Here is a 19,671-nt window from a genome sequence, read left to right on the forward strand (position 1 = left end):
CTGCACATCATGTTGGGCATTTTATGTTACTAAACTATGAAACTATGTGGGTAAGATGGAGCGCAGCTTGAAACAGAGTATTTATGAACACATGTATGAAATAAGCAGGAAAAAGGAAACCAATGCCCTATTTAGACATGTAACAAAATGTGTTAACGCAGATTTAAAATTTTGGGTATTAGAGATGGTAAAACCCAAAGAAAGGGGAGGGGATTGGGAATGTAGATTAGAATTCCGTGAATTAATATGGCAATTGCGTCTGGAAGCATGTGTGTGCCCAGGAATCAATGACCATATTAAATTTATTCTGGCCCTAAAGTTAAGGGCAAATAATCTTTAAATAATAAAAACTGTTTCAGATATATTTTTTAGCAATTTGGATATACTTTTTATATGTATTACCTGTTATAGGTACAATTTTTATATGTACAATTTATATGCATAGTTGTGTATTTAAAGTGATGTATGTAGCTTTTAACCGATGAAGAGTTGTAGGTTGGATTTTATAAGAGTGACATGATGCTATGTAATTAGATTCTGATGAAGTTTCCTGTTTTAGAAATGAAAGTGCTAAATCTTTGTTTCTGGGAATAAATTCTATTGATTCTACTTTTGGAGCATTCTTGGTCATTTTCTGTGCCCTTTGTATTTGGGAACTACCTTACTTGTTTGTTCAGACAAAGGAGACATTGCTTACAACTCGGCACCTGCTCCTTTTTGTTCCTGGACAATAATTTTTTTCCTTTTTTACAGAGTTAGTTTATTGTTGTTGTCCACCAGACTGGTTTACTCTTCCCTGAGTAAGATGATTTGGTCCTGTCAGGTACTGCAGAGTCCATAAAGCTATGTAGGTGCTCATACAGTTTTTTTGGTGTAGGCTTATACATTAGTGCTAGTTCCAGCTGAAGAGATGGTGGCTGTGAAGCTGCTTATACCTGTCTCATGAGATTGTAGTCAGATTTGGAAAAGTTTTTTTGTTTGACCCTGACAAGGGGGGAAAGGTCAGGTGAGATGGTAACTTCAAAAATGATCACTTTATGTTTGGATCTTACCAAGTAGGATGGCACTGTAGGATGCTACAGTGTCTACTCATGTTGGACAGTATCAGGTCTAGGATATTTTCACCTCTCGTGGGGATGTCGACCAGCTGATCCAATGCATTGGCACTGACAAAGTGAAGGAATCTCTGGGCATTCATATTTGGGCTGGAACAGGTCTTCCACTCTATGGTTGGGTAGTTAAAGTCATCCAAGATCAGGGCAGAAGGTTTAATCTTAATGGATTCAAGTAAGTCCAGATAGGTGGAATGGGCATCCTGAATCATGGCTGGAGGTCTGTAGCTAGCTATGATTTAAATAGGTGTTTTTTCAACAGTTACCTGCACTTGGAGCATCTCCTGTACGTCATACCATTTGACCAGCCTGGAGGTGTGTATGTCTTTGACAAATATTGAAACTCCACCTCCTTTGACTTTGTAGCCCTCCATTTGGGGTCTGAAAGTATGGCAGGATGAGTAACCTGGTAAGACTGGAGTGCTCTCCACAACTTTGAAACAGGTTTCAATGACTGCACAAATGTCAGCATCCTCCAGGGTGAGGAATGCTTGCAATGAGTACAGTTTCATGCTAAGACTCCTAGCATTTAGCAGCATGACCTTTAAACTTCATTTAGAAGAATTTTTCATGTTGGTAATTTTATGCTCATGGCTTTGCCTAAAAAAGGCACTCTGGGGGAGGCAAAAGTGTTTGCCAGAAGTCTGAATACCACGGGAGACAGATGAAGGCCATCTCTGGAAAGCATCGTGGTCTGTTAATCATGTCCTCTCAGGCTGTCAGGTACTGGATCCCATTGGAATGACACCAGAAACTAAGCCAATTGTTAAAGTCAATCATTTTCTGTTTGTACTGAGGCATCATTCTAGCATATGTGACACTCCTTCTAACCCAAATGCAGAGAATCATGCCTTACATGTATCTTCTTCTCAGTGCAGTTTGAGAAAAGCATAGCTTAGACAGCTTACATAATTTTTAAGAGCCCCATATAGTTTTCACTTGAATTTCCTATAATGCCTCTCAAGTCCTTCAGAATTTTGGCCGAGGGAAAAGCAACGGGAGGATACAGGGCCAGACTCAGGGACAGGTTTTAAATATCGGTCTTATAAACTTTAAAAGTTACTAGAATAACAGGTTTTAATAGTATATATTTTTTGAAGGTTGTGAAGTTAAAAACTCAAACACCCATCATTCTTTACTGAGAGTAATCCTCAATGACGTGCTGGAAAACCACAAAGACAGAAAATATGAGGCAAATGTCTTGACAATTCTTAAACTTTCTGGACATTTGAAAGGTATAGTTTCTGTTAATAATGTTCTTAACCATTTGCATGCATGTTGTCACACTGATAATGTATATAAAATAGGAAAAAAATAGTAATATCAATTAGTAAAGGTGCTGGGACCACACAACAAACTCCCATTTTAGCCTTTTTCTTTAGTTACAAAGAAATACAAACAAATGAAAAAGAAAACACGTTGCACTACTTTAAAAGTATTTTTTGAGATTTTTTAAAGGTTTTGTTTGCATTTTTTAATTCAGTGTTTTCTTTTTTAATCAGACATACAGTGTACCTATAGCAGTGAGCATGGATTTGTAGTAGCAGAGTACCATATAGCACTGAAACATTTCTGAAAGCAACACATTGCAGGCAGGGAAACTTGAAGATAGCACTCAAAGCTACATAAACCATTTGGGACATTCAGACTGCCTACCTGATGCATAAATGTAGAGCTTGTTGTAAATTCTGTCAGACTGGGAAGGATCATAGTATTTAAAACGGTAAAGTGAAATACTTAAAGGGTGTTAGAATATGAAATCCAGCATTCCTAAAGTGTTTATTATTCTGGCGGGACCTGAGTCTGTTTCTTGGTCTTAAAATTTTAAAGTGATGATTTATCACATATCTGAGTGCTTTTGGTGCTCTGAAAGAAAAACATTTTAAGGTAAATAAGTGATATTTCTCAATGTATGCATTCTTTACTAATTATTTCATGAGACGCAATCTATATGTAGAAAATGAAGTGATGCATTGCTTTAGGATGCTCAAGTGAAGTATGGGACAGAGGTCCTTTGTCTTTTTTGGTACTAAAAAGAACTCTGGGTAAAATCCATGTTGCCTCTTATTGGATAGGATCTCTAGGGTGGCTCTTTTTGTAGCAGGCTCTTGGGCCTTTAGTTTTTGCTGCAGCTATTTAATGGGGTGGGACATCAGGGAGAAAGGTAGAGACTATGGTTTGAGGCCAAGAAAGTAATGAATTAACTTCTTTATTCTACATTCCTTGTCAGACTGTCATGAGTGATGGCATGCCATGCCAAACTTTGGAAGGGTAGATGACCCAAACTACCTCCGGATGGACAAGGTTTGAGGGATTCAAAAGCTACCTTTTGGTGGAAGAAACACAAGATTCCTGGTTATTCTTTTGAATAACATCTCCTCTAGAAGCATAGCCATTCTGTACATCTCTGCTTCCTTTGCAGTGATTCTCAGAATCTCTAAAGTTGCTTCGTTTGAGGGACATGAATCATTACTGGCACAGTTTCCACAGGATTTAAGGAATGAACCAAAACCAGAGGTACAAACAAGATGCACATTTAATTACACTTGTTTTAATGACAGTGTACAACCTGCAACATAGTTTTCTCCAGGATAAAACTATAATCCTTTACCAGTACATAAAAAACTATGAATACAGTTCAATCTGTCCAAATATATCGCCTATGGTCTGTATAAAGAAAATGAAAAAAGAAGAGACTGATACAATCTAAATGAGCTGCTAATGTAGTCCAGTGACTGCCTCCCTCATCATCAGTTTACATATGACACGGCTCTACAGAAGTGACTAAATGCAACAAGGCTCTCAGAGCACTCCTAAAAGGGGTAATTGTACCCAGTGAGCTTATATAAACAGTAGGGTATTCAACCAGGTCATGGAGCTAATCATGCATTACTGGAAAAAATCACATTCAGAAACAATGACAAATATCCTGTAATCCTTATGTTAGTGCCCTACAAGGGAAAATTTGAAAGTCACAAAACTGTCTTAGAAATTTAGAGAATGCATCTCTTCCATCAAGGAACATGACATTGTAACTTTCTCAGCAGTACTGTGCTAAAGATGTTACTACGTTCATAAAGAACACTAAGTGAGAGGATAGACAGATAGTGAAAGGTGCAATTGCACTTGTGAACCTACGCTGAGGGTGAGAAAGGGTCTGAGAAACAACCCAATTACCTGGATAAAAAATAAAAAAGACAAAATATACAGTTGCACTTCCATTCTTTGTCTGTCTGTGTCTGTATTCATGTGTGTGTATGCATGCGTGTTTGTATGTATACATCTATAAAAACATATAGATATCTATAAATATATATATATATATGTGTGTGTGTGTGTGTGTGTATACACACACACACACACACACACACACACACACACACACACACACACACACACATACATAAACACACATATATATTTATTTTACACTGATATAGGTAGATAGTTTATATACATATATATTTATATGTATAGTGAGAGAGAGAGAGATATACAAATATCTATATATAGCTATATATATCTTTAAGGGTCTATATTAGAAGAATGAAATGAACACTCTTTCGTTGGCATGTAAAACCCGAAGTCTGAAAACAGCAAAGTTATGGAAAAGCGAATTTTTACCCTGGGTAAAAAATCGCTGTTCCAAAAAAACAAAAAAATTATAAAGACAAAATAAAGTGGGGGGCTTTCCCTGGGAAACAAATTGCTGTTCTGTAATTTCACTGTTTTCACTCCAGGTTTTACGTGTCAATGAAAGAGTGTTCACTCTTTCATCTCATTGCTCTTCTAATATAGACCCATATATATATATATATATATATATATATATATATATATATATATATATATATATATATGTATCAGGGACATGAATTAGGCTGAAACTATTTTTGCTCGATATCAGTTTAGTTGACAAAATTCAGGTGACTAAGCAGATGATCAACTGATGTGAAAATTGAACAATTCTCAGGGTTGGGGAGCATGCTCCTTCCCCAGTATTGTGTGATCTCAGAGTTAGTACATATAATTAACAGGGGTTATGGTGGGTACAGCCAGGCTAGCCCCTTCCAGCAAAAAATTAAGATTTTTTTTTATTTAATTTTGTATGGACTAATGTTATTATTCGATGTATGCATATTCATTTGTCAACATTTTGTGGCTGATATTTGTAAAAATACACACACACATACACAAATGTATAATGCACTCACATTTTTAAAACTATGGAGTTAGATGAATGGAAACATCATATACAATTTTACATAATGCATTTTCTTTTTTTTTGGTAAAAAAAACAGTCACTTTGGTTTCCAAACAGAGCTTTTCCCAGCTCTGTCATCTCTTGACATAGTATGTTGAATGCAAAAGTTTACATAAACTTGCTATATATATTGGTTAAGTCACAGTTTCATACAAAAAGTGAGTTTGTCCCATATATACAAGTAAGAGAGAAAGAACTTCATATTTTTTTTTCAGTAAACAAAAAAAAATATTTTTTAGCATTAGAACTCTCGTCCTTTTTTAATGTGTAAAGAGAACAGGTTGGTGAAATCATATATTTTTTTATAAAACAGGCTGGTTTATTTTACTTTTTCTATAACAGAAAGGCACAATCCAACAATATTCAGTAACATACTTGCATGTGCTCTCATCAACCCTGGACAGCTAATAATGTGAAAAAAGCAGAATTATTTTTTTCTTCTATGAACTTACAACCCTTTCACTGTAACAGTGCCATATGTTTTAAAAAGATCAATGCATCAAGGGCAGAATATGAATAAAACCTATGTGATTACATTTACAGTGGAAAATACAATCTAAAAGTGGAATATTTATTTCCTTATGTGGGTATGTGTCTGTGTATGTCTGCGTGTCTAGGTATTCCAACACAACACACAATATAAGAGTCTCTGAAACTAAATGAGAAATGAAAGTGCCTTCATATGAATACTCTTAACAAAAAAAACCCCCAAAAAAACTAGGAATGATAAATAAATAACCACGCAATAGTATGCTACTAGCCATCTCACCTTTTTACTTTCCTAGCTGGCTGGCTTGCTACTCAGCTCTGTCAATACTTGAAGCCTTTTATTTGGCAACAGTGAAAGATGAGTCAGGGTTTCATAGAAATTTGAAGACCATCACCAGCTCTGAACATTGCTCACTGCTCAGCTTTTCTGTTTTTTTTTCTAGCTCAGTCCTTGTTCAAATTGTTTTGTATGGCTAGAGCTTTCATCTTAATTAGTCACAGCTAATTAGTGTTCTGGCACAGACAAGAAAAGCAGAAATGTCAGAACTACAAGGGTACATCTCCCTAATCCTTTGATAATAATTTAGTCTCCTGGGAGGGCCTCAAGCTGTGGTAAGTAATGGCTGACAATAAGGCGAAATTAGGTGGGCAGCAGACCATTAGAACAGAAAAATACGAAGCACCACCAAATCCTGCTGACAGCCAACAGGCGACTAAATGCACTGCCAGATGAGGTGCCTGTTTAAGCCTGTTTTGTTAATTAGCTGCTTCTACCAGCTATGACACATATGTCCAGCGGCATCATATTGCAGAGACGAGTGTTTCTGAGTTGATGTTAAATGACAAGTGATCTATGTGGTCACATTTCTGTAACCTGTGTAAAAAAGCTACACACACTACACAACTACACACACACACACACACACACACACACACACACACACACACACACACACACACACACACACACACACACACACACACATCTCTCCGAGGACAAAAACAAGCATGCATTTCCTTTTAAGATTTATTTCGGAGAAATAAATGTTTATGTCAAGTTCAGCAATTTAATTATTAGAAGAATGTGGATTTTTTTTTACGTATTCCTAGCATGTAGATCATAGATTTATAATTGATTAAGAGCATGACTCCTGACTCAATAATTCAAGTTACACACCTGCAGAGTCTGAAACTATACAGTGGGTATGGGCATACCTCTTAACTGTCCAGATTTACAAAGAATGTACAGACTTTTTGGCTATTTTTGGTCTGTTCCCTAATAAAAGTTGTAGTTTCTAATAAAAAAAATTCAGGACTGAGGTTATAGAATAACAGACATTCGTTTTTCAGACTTTATATCCTTCATAAAATGCATGTCAATGCAAAGCCTATTATTCTAGCAAGTGTCTAAGTTTATAAGAGCAATATTTAAAATTTGTCCCTATTTTTAGGCCTTTGTTCCCATTATTTTGCTTCTGACCAGATTTCTTTGCTAAGAAGATGAGAGGTATGGGTATAAGTCCTCATTACATGGTGTCTTATTACACTCACACACATACACACACACAACACATTTGCTACATACTACCTTTCTGAACTGTAGATCACAGATGGAGCTGTTATCCTTATAGCATCACACTTCTGTCCTCTAATAAATATGTGTTAACTAAAGACTGCATATTTACCTATTTATAATTTACCTAATGCTTATCAATAAATAAACCAGCATTTTTGCCTTATTTATTTATTTACTTGTCAACTAAATTAACTCCTCCAGTGACTCTCTTCAGCAATAACCCAGGCCACAACCAGAACCACATGCATATGATGGATCAAGAAACAGCCTGTTCAGCCAAACACAACTACATATGATGTGACTCCAGATAAAAAAAAGATGCCAGGGTTCCTGGCTGAGGGCACGACACATATATGTAATGTACACAGCATTTATTAATATAGAAAATAATTGACTGCAGAAATTAATTTCCCCCTAAATAAGATACATTTTCTGAACAGATTGCTAAAATGCAGTTGTTTTTGAAGCGGAATGCTATTCTGCAAATGCAACAAATTGTCATACACTTAACTACCCAACTCTATACCCTCTGCATAGGACCATTCTCTAAGTATCCAGTGATACATTCTAAATGTTACCTAATCATATCGCTATTCTACATTCATAGTGCCTCAAAAGCATGAGGGATATCTTTGCTGGTGTTACACTTTTAATAAGCACTGTTTATTGTGCCGAACAGCCAGAAAATATCATCAACTTTGCATTGCATTTAATGTAAATAAATGACTTTAAAACATACAGACCTCCAACTGATATATGCATAGCAGAGAATAGACAACATAATAAAGTTTGCATCATGGTATGTACTTAATAAAACAGCCAAATGCACATTCATGGCAAATGTGAATTAAAATTCTGTCAAGGTGTCCTGTTTAAAATGCCAAAAAATTAAAAACTATATGTTTCTAAACACACACACACAAACACACACTTAAAACATTATATGTCCCACATATATGTAGATTAATCTACGCTCATTATAACACTGCATTCTCATGGGTATAAATTATGATCACATCTCTACATATGAAGCATCACTACTGACAGTTATAGTAATCTGTGAATCCCCTTATGCCTCAGCCAGTGTCATGCTACAGCCTTGGCATCTACATAAAATGTTGCATCAGAATGCCAAGTGTATACATGCAGATGCATAAAAGGTTGGCTATGCCAGCTGCATATCACCTCTCCACAGAGAACATATACCTGCATAACCATGTGCATCCAAGACTTAAAATTCCATGACCAGTAGTATATATAAACTGACATGTATATAAATACATATACTTAGTCAATCCCACATGTGTATTACAGTACTGTATAAACACAGAGACAAATAGCACTTAAAGGTGCCAGGATGTGTAGTAACATGACACATTCAGTATACATCACATGGCCTGTGCAGTAACATGACACGTTCAGTATATATCACATGGCCTGTACAGTAACATGACACATTCAGTATACATCACATGGCCTATCTTATGAAAAGCAATATGTAACCACAACCTACAATTTGCACATGCCTGTTGTTAGCATGATACAGTTGTGTCATGAAAGTCACCATGACGGAACATTTCTTAATCAGGTTCTGAACTCTTGGAGAGAAAACACATATCTCATGCAATTATCTTAGCAACTGTGATCTTTATAAGTGCTAACAATGGCGTGTCACCACATTCACATGGCTGTCATATTAGTTATCCACTGCATCATAGCTATGGATTATGTATATAAAACTAGTAAATGTGAGGAAGACAATACAGGCAAGGCCATATGGTTTATTTATTGTGACTATATAACAAAAGTATGCCTCGTCCCTTTAAAAATGTGAAATAAGTTTCCAAATTCCCTGTATGACCAAAACATCTTAAGGATATATTTGTGTAGGCCTGATTTTCATCCTTATCTGTGTCTATGTCACTCGTATCTGTCACCAGTAATGAAAGAATTAAGAAAGCTAGGCAATATTTTTGCATTTTAGGCAATCCATCTTGAAATTTGCCATTATCATAACAATGCATAAGAGGCAAGAGACATCAAATCTTTCATGGCCTGCAGAAGCAAGTCCTGCCACCCAGAGTCTAGACAACTATTTTAGGAGCCTGAAAGACCACAATTTGATGTCTACATCTCAGTGGGTGAGACGTGCAAAGTCTGTAAACTTTGAAGAATGGAAGGTTAACAGCTATGATGACAATTTTGCACTGGGAGTACCATGAGAGTCTAGGCAGAATACTTTGGAGAAGGTACAACCCATGCAAAATGGTTTGGTTTGCTGCAGTTACGTTTTTGTTTTGTTTTGTTTTACTATGGCAGCCAACCAGATGTTGTGGATAGTTCCATCTCTGACTTGTACCTCATTATGAGGAATATTTATGAGTCAGAGTCTTAAAAATTGCACATTTTACACTTGTACAGTGAAAGGGTGTGTCACACATTCATTGTTAAAATAATTTTTGCGAACAATATCCATGACAAATCATAGTGGAATTATATTAGTGGAGCAACAGAAAGGTTTGTAAGCATGAATTAACAGCATGTTGTGAGTTTTCTAGTTAAAGTGGTTAGTAAGTGTTCTGTATCATCAGAGGAAGTGTGCCACATTTTAGGTACAGAAGGTAGAAAGCACTTTGCTTAACTAGGAAGCTGGGTTAGTCAGAGACCCTTTTTAATCAAAATTCGAACTATAAGGCAGCACAAATATACATACTGCTTGGCAATTAACATGCAGTGTTAAACAAATACCAAAATGCATATATGATTACCAAGGAACAAACAGAACACAGCATAGTGGGTACATTACACAGTAATCTAGGGTGACAAAAGCAATGATTACACAGTATATTACGTGAGTCAGAGTTGTCTCAATTATATATAGCATGATGTATGATGGCTTGAACAAATAGTAAGATGTATACACTTAACAATAAGATTGTTTAAACAGCTGCAGTCTTGTAAATCATATGTTATGAACTAAAAAATATCGCTACAAGGCAAGAAATATGCATTCTAGTCAAATATCAGTAGATGTTAAGTTGTCCATCTCGCCTTCGTTCTTGCTGTTTGGGTTCGGACCCGATCCTCGGCTCCGACTCGGCCATCTTCTATAGCTCGAGAGCTGTTTACTGGCTCGGGGCTACCCCTTATCCCAGAATGCCTGGCGTCAGCTACCCAGATCTCATTTGCTGCTTCAGTTGTGAGGTTGCTTCGTTACTGGCTCAGGCTTAGTATAGTTTTTTCTATTATTATAATTGTTGTTTATTCTTAAAAATTTGTCAAGTTTTTGTCTAGATATATTAATTTATCCCTTATCGCTTTTTTGTGTGTTCTAGCTTTGTTGGCTGTCGCTCCATAACCCACAGGCCTTCTGTTTCCCCTGAACTCATTTAAATTAGAGAGTCCCCCTAACCCCCCCCCCCCCCAGGATAGCCGTTTAAATTAGAGGCTCTCCTTTCTGTTCCTTAACTGTAAAAAAAAAAAAGTCTGTTTGTTTCTTAGTTTTGCAGTATAGCATTTTCTTATTGTTGTTGTAGTGGTTGTTACTAAAATGTCTAAAGATACCAAGGTATCTGGCTTCAAAAAGTGTGACTCATGCTGTCAGAAAATGTCTCTGACAGATGGGCCCACTAGTTGTGTATATTGTTTGGGTGCTATTCACCTGCAGAACTCCTGTTCTGTTTGTCACGCTTTTAGTCCAAGGGTCCTGCAGGAGCACAAAAACAAATTAATCCTTCGGGGATTATTGAAGCCTCAGGATTCTCCAGCTAAAAGTACTCAGCCAGTGAAATCCCCTAAGTCTGTCAAGCCATCGGCTCCACCTTTGGAGCCGACTCCTTTACTTGACCAACCAAGTCTGTCGGTGCTGGCTGTCACTGACAAGGTAACTCCTCTGTTGGCTCCATCTGCTATTTCGGAGCTGTCTCGGAGCCATAAGAGACTGAGATCTCTGTCCTTGGAGTCCATCCACTCGGCACCTCAGTCACCCTTGTTACAGAGTGAACATAGCCATCATTCTTCCCACTCCTCTCGATCCTCTAGATTATCAGATCATGATGTGGAGAGAGTAGTAAGTAGGTTGCTTAAGTCACAGGCACTGGCAAAATTACTGTCCAGCCCACCTCAAGAGGTATCGGCTCCAACAGCCTCTATTTCTGTTCCTCCTCCGACTACATTTAGCTCGGAGCTGGAGACCATGGATCCGCAGGTAGTAGAACCGCCGACGTCGATCATCATCTCACCTTCGGTTCCGACGTTGGCTCTGATTACCTCGATTGTACCTTCTATTGAGGGATCTGGGCACTGGGGCTCTCTCATCGGCTCCAGGGGGGGGAGTGGCATCAGACCCTTGTCCGACCCCATTCTCCCCCTCGGAGCTTCAGCGCAGGTGAGCTCGGCTCCAACATCGGTCTCAGAGCCATCACCCTCAATGCGGAGAAGGACTGCTATTTCTTCGGAGCCAGAGCTTTCTCTGCCTAGAGGTCGGGACACCTTCAAGGTCATGCGGAGTGTGCTGTCCCCCGAAACAGCTCTACTGCCAGCTCCATCGGCTCCTCCCCCCGTGGTGTCTGTTCCAACCTCTACTCCTCCTCCAGATCCCAAGTGTAGGGAACCTATGCCCCAGGGCAACACATTGGGTGATACCTCTTCTTCCGAAGCCTCCCCTGATCACTAGAAAGACCCTCCCTGGAAGAAGAAGTGCAAGAGGAAGCACATAGACTCCCCTGAGTCTGTCACCTCAGATACAGACATGGATGAATCGGAAGGGTCCCCAAGGTCCCCTTCTGAAGATGTTTCCTTTTCAGACATCCTTGAAATGCTTAGACAGAGGAGGGACTGGACTTCACTAGCCCGTACCGAGGAAGAGTCTGTATACCTGGACGCATTCGGTTCCCGACCTTCCACATCCTGGGTATCTCCTCCTTTCGATCCACTCATGTCTGTAGTGGCTCAAAAGGCTTGGTCAGCTCCAGATTTTGTGGAACCAACTCTGAGACCACCAAACAAATTTATTACAGCCCCCCTGGACAAACAATTCCTCTCCAAAGGTGTGCCCGTTGATGCCATGGTGGTAGCAGCAGCCACCAAGAAAGAGTTAGCAGAAGCCTCTTCATCTGTTTATCCTCCAAACAAAGAGTCTCGGATGATGGACAGATATGGAAAGTGAATGTTTGCTTCAGCGACCTTTTCAATGAGGTCCCTGAACTATCTATGCCATTTTACACATCTTTAAAGGGATCTCCTAAAAGAGCTTGGAGATACCCTTCAAGATCCTACAGCTGAGGGAGTACCAGCCAAAGTAGCTTCTCAGCTTGCGACTCTTAATTCCATAGTCAACTCCTCCATGAGGCTGATTTCCTATGCAGCCGATGGAGCGAGCAGAGCCGCAGGGACAGGTGTGGCTCTCAGGAGACATGCTTGGATGCAGCTGTGTCATTTTGTGGAACCCTTTCGAACATCCTTCATCAATGTTCCCTTTGATGTCTCCTTTCTCTTTGGGCCTCAGGTGAAAGACACGTTGACCAGGTGTGAGCAGGAAGGCAAGACTCTCTCTGCCATGGAAGTCCATTTTTCCACCCCTTCCAGACCTTATCCCAAGGGTCAGAAGAGCAGAAAGATGTGGTTCCAAAAATCCCAGAGACCCTTGCCTGACACACATGGTGATTTTTCCCCCAGGGGCAGAGGGGGAAACAACAATAACAGATGCCGCCCTCATGGCAGAGGGGGACCGCTAAACCAGGGTGACAGAGAAACCTTCCCTGCCAAGCCCTTTCAGCATCCCTGAAGGGTTGCCTGACTGCTCACCTCTGGAGGCAGTAGGGGGAAGACTTTCGCTGTACCCAAAAGCCTGGCAAAATATAACAACAGACAGATGGGTACTATCCATTATATCCGAAGGTTACAAAATTCCCTTCCATCAATCCCCTGTAGAATCAAAAAGCCCGTCCCAGATGTCCCACCCAATCTAAGGGATCAAGCAGTCACAGAAGTTTCAAGACTGCTAGAAAAAAAGAGCCATTCAAGAAGTCCCCGCAGACCAACTAGGATCCGGAACTTACTCAAGAGTCTTTTTAGTACCAAAAAAGACAGGGGACTCGAGACCAATACTGGATCTCAGCAGATTGAACAAATCTGTACAAAAAGAAAAGTTCCAGATGGTGACACTGCAGTCCATTTTCCCTTTTCAGGGTCAGGACAATTGGATGTGCTCGATAGATCTTCAGGTTGCGTACTACCATATCAAGATGGACAGATGCTCCAGGAGATTTCTTTGCTTCTGGGTAGGGGCCAGACATTACCAGTTCAGAGCTCTGTCCTTTGGTCTCACCTCAGCCCCCAGGGTGTTCACCAAGTGTATGGCAGTAGTCACGGCTCACCTGAGGCATCAAGGATTCCAGGTGTTTCCCTATCTAGATGACTGGCTCCTGACTGCTACCACCAGGCATCAACTCTTAGTGGCACGGGATTATACAATCACATCATGCACTCAACTAGGCATTACAGTAAATTTCAAAAAATCTGCCTTGTTGCCCTGTCAGTCTATCACATACATAGGAGCAGAATTAAACACAAAAAAATGTTTGCAAGATTACCACAGGAAAAAGTTTCCACTATTCATCAACAAGTGTTAATTCTAATGCAGAGCAAAAGGATTCAAGTCAGATATGTCCTCCAAGCTCTAGGCTCCATGGCAGCTGCCATTCTTCTTGTCCTATTAGCGCATTTCCACATGAGAATCCTTCAGTGGCTTCTTTTCATGCAGTGGTCTTTCCAGGAACTACCCATGTCTCACATGATCCTGATCACAGAAACACGCAAAAGGCAGCTTTCTTGGTGGATGGTCTCCCCACTAGTAATTCGGGGCAGACCTTTCATACAACCCCCTCCAGTAGCCACAGGGACCACGGACGCCTCCCTGACAGGGTGAGGGGGGGCATTATCTAGGCAGGACGGTCCAAGGCACTTGGCAACCTCATGAGTACCATCTGCATATCAATGTCCTAGAAATGAGAGCGGTGCTCCTAGCATTGAAAGCCCTTCAAGACTCTTTTCCTTCCGGGACCACTGCAATCCAAACGGACAACATGTCAGTGGTGTGGTACATCAACAAACAGGGTGGGATCAGGTCTTACCCCTTGTGTCGAGAAGCACTCAGACTGTGGCAATGGGCGATTTCCTCCCAACATTTTCTGATAGCAATGCACATCCCTGGGAAATCCAACGTCATAGCGGACAGGCTCAGCAGAGCTATCCTCATGCCTCATGAGTGGTCTCTGAATTAGGAAATTGCGGATTTTATCTTCCACAAATGGGGACAGCCTTGCTGCAACCTATTTGCCACTCCTCTCAACAACAAATGCAGCAGCTACTTCTCCCTACTTCCTCTTCCAGGTCATATACCCAGAGATGCTCTAGTCCACGATTGGCTTCAGGGACTCCTTTACGCTTTTCCCCCAATACCAAAACTCATACAGAAAGCAAAATCATTGGGTTGCAAAATGATCCTCATTGCCCCATATTGGCCTCGACAGATATGGTTCCCGTTCCTGCACCTCCACCTTCTGGATCAACCGTGGATTCTGGACCCGGTTCCAGATCTTCTGATTCATCAGTCAGGCAGGTTGCACCAATCCCTTCAAACTCTCCAGCTCACAGCTTGGTTACTCCACTTCCAACCTTAACCAGGCTTTCCAGTATCTCCCCAGCAGACCGCAATATTATTGTTTCCTCACATAAGTCTACTACGAGGAAAACGTATGCTAGTAAATGGAAACAGCTTTCTTACTGGGCAGAATCTAGAAATTTGGATCCTTTCTCAGCCCCAGTCCATGAAATTCTTGAATTTCTAGCACAACTCTTTCAGTCTGGTGGGGCTTCCGTTACCATTAGAGTACAGCTAGCTGCCATTTCAAATTTTCATATCGGTATGTTTAATTCTAGCATAATGTTAACATCTCTTCTTAGACCCCCAGTTAGAGATCCTCCTCCTCCTCCTCCTCCTTGGGATCTCAATTTAGTTTTAGCTTCCTTAATTTTGCCTCCCTTTGAACCGGCAGCATCATGTCCCTTAAAATTTCTTTCTTGGAAGACACTTTTTCTGGTCGCTATCACTTCAGCTAGGCATGTCTCAGAACTTCAAGCACTATGTGTTCTTCCTCCTTACCTGGTGTTTCACAAGGAGAGAGTTTCTCTAAGGACCAATCCATCCTTTATTCCTAAAGTCTGCTCAGAGAACAATTTAAATCAATCCATAGATCTCCCAGTTTCTTTCCCGATCACAGCAACAAGGCAGAATACAAGCTCCACCAATTGGATGTGCACAGACAATTGCATTTTTACCTCCATATAACTAAGGAACTAAGAAAGACAGACCAGTTATTTCTTTCTTATGCTTTCAATAAACAAGGCCTCGCAGTTTCTAAGGTGACCTTAGCCAGATGGTTATCTGATACTATTGCCTTTATTTATCAGTTACAAGATAAAGAGCTACCAGCTAAACCAAAATGTCATTCTACTAGAGCATTAGCCACCTCTGTAGCCTTTCAGTCTAGGTTGCCCATACACTCAGTCTGTGCAGCTGTGACTTGGGCAAACCCTCACACTTTTATCTCTCATTAAAAGGTGGATATGGTCTCCTGGAGCAGAGCTTCCTTTGGTTCTACTGTTCTGAACAGTCTGTTCCAATGAGCCACCCGGTATTTTAGATGCTAGGGATGCTGTCCCAAACAGCAAGAACAAAAGCGAGATGGATAACTTAACATAAAGAAGTTATGTACCTACCATAACGTTCCATGTTAGTTGTCTTCATCTCGCCTTCCTTCTTGCGCCCCTCCCTCCTTCCCCCTTCCTAGAGGATTGAGAGGAGTTCCTTTTTTTGTTTTCACTGGCTGAGTATCTTATTACTTCACATGCCAGGTAATTTATAACTCTTTCCTTGTTTAGGTGTATTGGACAACCAGTTTTTAGGTAACTGGTTACTCTACTTATGTCTAGTGTGCACTATCACAAAAGAGATCTGGGTAGCTGACGCTGGGCATTCTGGGATAAAGGGTAGCCTCGAGCCAGTAAACAGCTCTCGAGTTATAGCAGATTGCCAAGTCAGAGCCGAGGATCGGCTCCGAACCCAAACAGCAAGAAGGAAGGCGAGATGAAGACAACTAACATGGAACATTATGGTAGGTACATAACTTCTTTTTCTGTTATATGTCTCTGAAAAAGATACACTTGTGTTTGTTTTTCAAGTATGCTTTTAGCTTTTCTTGAACAGGTACAATTCAGCTGTTGAAGCAATATCATTTGGCAGCTTATTCTACCTAGTAAGGGCTAAATTACTGAATGCTCTTTTTGTACATGCTAGCGAGTACTGAGGCTGTGATGCATTAGACTTTCATTCTCTCTAAAGGAATATGAAGCTTCATGTGCACTGAGTTACCAAGTAGAAGGCAATTGCTGTCATTAAGTAATTTGAAGGTAATGTTCTGGGGAGATGTGGCTTGGCCTGTAACTGGCAAACATTTTGCATTGTTTTGCTTAATATACTGATAACCTTCATTGGAAATATGAATGAACCTTATTGTTTTATGTTAAACTATTTGCAATAGAGCAGTGTTTTGTGGTAGCAAAAGCTTTATACTCTAAGAAATGCAAGCTCAACCCTACGTAATAGACTGGTAATACCTGTAGCTGACCTTGTTTCAGTATAAGAAGATGAGAAACATCAGTGGCTGATTTCAGTTGGCTTAGGACATTAAAAAGCAATTAGTCTGGTGTAGGTTTGGAATGACAGTGTTTGATCAAGTGGGATTCCTAAGAATTTTAGCTTTGTGGTATATAAACCGGAGACAGACCACCACGATGAAGTAAAATACAAACCAAATTTATTGTAACAGATGAGCGCTTTCGCGTACTCCCAAGGTACGCTTCTTCAGATCTCTGCTTTGTATTGTATGGCATGGGTATTCCTGAAGGATACATAATTGTGAGAAACTGTTTTTAGTTATATATCTGCAGGTCTCAAAAATGGCTGCTGTTACGTCTCTTGAAACTGCTGAAGGACATGATGTCATATTCCTTATCGATGTCCAGAAAGCACATGTGATCTGTGCTGGCAGACTTCCATGAACCATTCAGTACCTGTGATAGGGGAAACAGATGGCACACAGACTCAAAGATAAGAAATCTGCATTGTGCTTCCTGTATTTGAGGTTCAGCTATCAGACAAATTATGTTTTCCAGCATCCTGATGTAGACTTTTGAATGAAGGTTGAGGGACGGACCCTGTCTAATGGGAACATACACTCCTGCCCTATGTTTTGAAAAATTTATTTATTTATTTATTTATATTTGTTGACCGGGCTAGTCTAGCTGGATACATGTCTTTTTCAGTAGAGGCCCGGGGAGAAAATCTCCAAGCATAAGTAAATTACAAAATACAATAATTAAAAAATTACTAGATTCAAATACGTTAGAGAGCAAAAATTCTTGGAAGAAAAAATAAAAATTGTTTCTATGAACAATAGTACAGAGTCTTTGCGTAGGTTTAAGATACAATCAAGTACAGAGACTTTCTGTAGGTTTACGATACAGTCAAGTACAAGTTTACACAATATTTTAAAATTATCATTCATTAAGTCAAAGAAGGAGAAAGAGAAAAGGCAGGAAAACCCAAGGGCTAGTATAAAGTTAGCCTCTATTGATTAATGCTGCAGAGGGGCCGTAGCCCAGGAGGAAGGGGTATAGCAAGAAGAGAAATATGAGGAAAAGTGTGATTCAGTCAGGCTTAGAGCAAGGACAAAGCCAATGTATTTTAGATGTTCTTTGAGATGTTTCTTGAAGAGTGGTGTAGATGAGAGAGATGTGAGTGTTCTAGGAAGCTTGTTCCAGATTCTGTCCACAACACTGGTAAAAAGTGAGTCCCCAGCTTTATTATTAGATTTAATATTGGAAATTAGTAGCTTATTAGCTGAGCGTAGTGTTGTAAGATTTTTATATGGGGAGATCAGGTTAGAGAGGAGAGGGGGTATTATTTGGGTGATAAACAATTTTTTGTGTGATCACAAGTTGACTATATAATAGTTGGTTTTGTAGTTCTGACCATCCGAGTTGTTTAAGGTTGAGACAGTGGTGGGTTCTAAAAGGGGAGCCAGTGGTAAATCTGACTATATTATTATAGCTAGTTTCAAGCTTGCTAAGATTGTGTTTTGATAGATTGGTATATATGGCAGAAGCATAGAATAGGGTAGAAGTGAAATGAGTCTGGGCAATGGTGGTTCTAGCTAGCGGTGTGAGGAAGGGTTTGATTCTATACAGGGAGCCTAGTTTTTTATTGACATTTTTTATAGTATTGTTGATATGATCATCATAGCTGAGGTTATGATCAATGGTTATGCCGAGGAGATGTGCAGTAGTATCAGGGGAAACACTAGTTCCATTATTAGAGGTAATTGTAAAGTGGATCTGTGGTGACTTTTGGGTGGGAGCAAAAAGTAATAATTTTGTTTTTTTGGGGTTAAGAAGAGACAACCAATTTTCAACAGAGTTGAATACAGTTTGAGTAAGGGTCTGGAGACAGGTTGATGACTTAGCAGTACAGATTAAAATAGAGTCATCAGCGTATTGTATACAGGTGGCTTGAGGAAAAACAGTATAGAGATCATTAATAAAAATGGAAAAAAGAAGAGGGCCTAGCATAGAGCCTTGAGGGACTGCAATGTTCATAGGGAGGGGTGTGAAGAGATTATTGTCCCAGAGCACTGCTTGTTGTCTATTTTCTAGATAGGATTTAAACCAAAGAACTGCTTGTGGGGCAAGTGATTGGGATTTTAGCACACTGATAAGTAAGTTATGGTTGATCATATCAAAGGCTTTTGATAGATCAATGAATAGTGCAGAAGAGAGAGAGTTATTGTTTTGATTCCTGTTTATACAGTCAGTAAACGTTAGCAGGGCCGTAGTTGTGCTATGAAAGGGCCTAAAGCCGTGGTGGCAGTTGGCAAGTAAATTATTGTGGAGCAGGTGTTGAAGTAGTTGATGGTGAATACATTTTTCCATTATTTTGGCTAGTGGAGAGAGTAATGCAATTGGTCTGAGGTTGGAGATATCAGTGGATTTGCCTCCTTTATGTAAGGGGATTATGTGTGAAACTTTCCATATGGAAGGGATGGTACCTTCTGTGATTGTTCTGATTATAAGGATGGATATGGGATATGCTATGGCTTTGGAAGCTATTT

General features: G+C 39.8%; 1 protein-coding gene across 1 annotated transcript in view; it reads right to left on the reverse strand.

Moving 5' to 3' along the window:
- The window catches only part of CADPS2 (calcium dependent secretion activator 2), a 5,163,308-nt gene that overhangs the window by 235,523 nt on the left and 4,908,114 nt on the right, over window positions 1-19,671 (reverse strand). The gene's annotated exons all lie outside the window — the stretch shown is intronic.

The sequence above is a fragment of the Protopterus annectens genome, chromosome 11.part0, assembly GCF_019279795.1.
Source record: "Protopterus annectens isolate FY-2018-M chromosome 11.part0, PAN1.0, whole genome shotgun sequence".
In the NCBI taxonomy this organism is placed as follows: Eukaryota; Metazoa; Chordata; order Ceratodontiformes; family Protopteridae; genus Protopterus; species Protopterus annectens.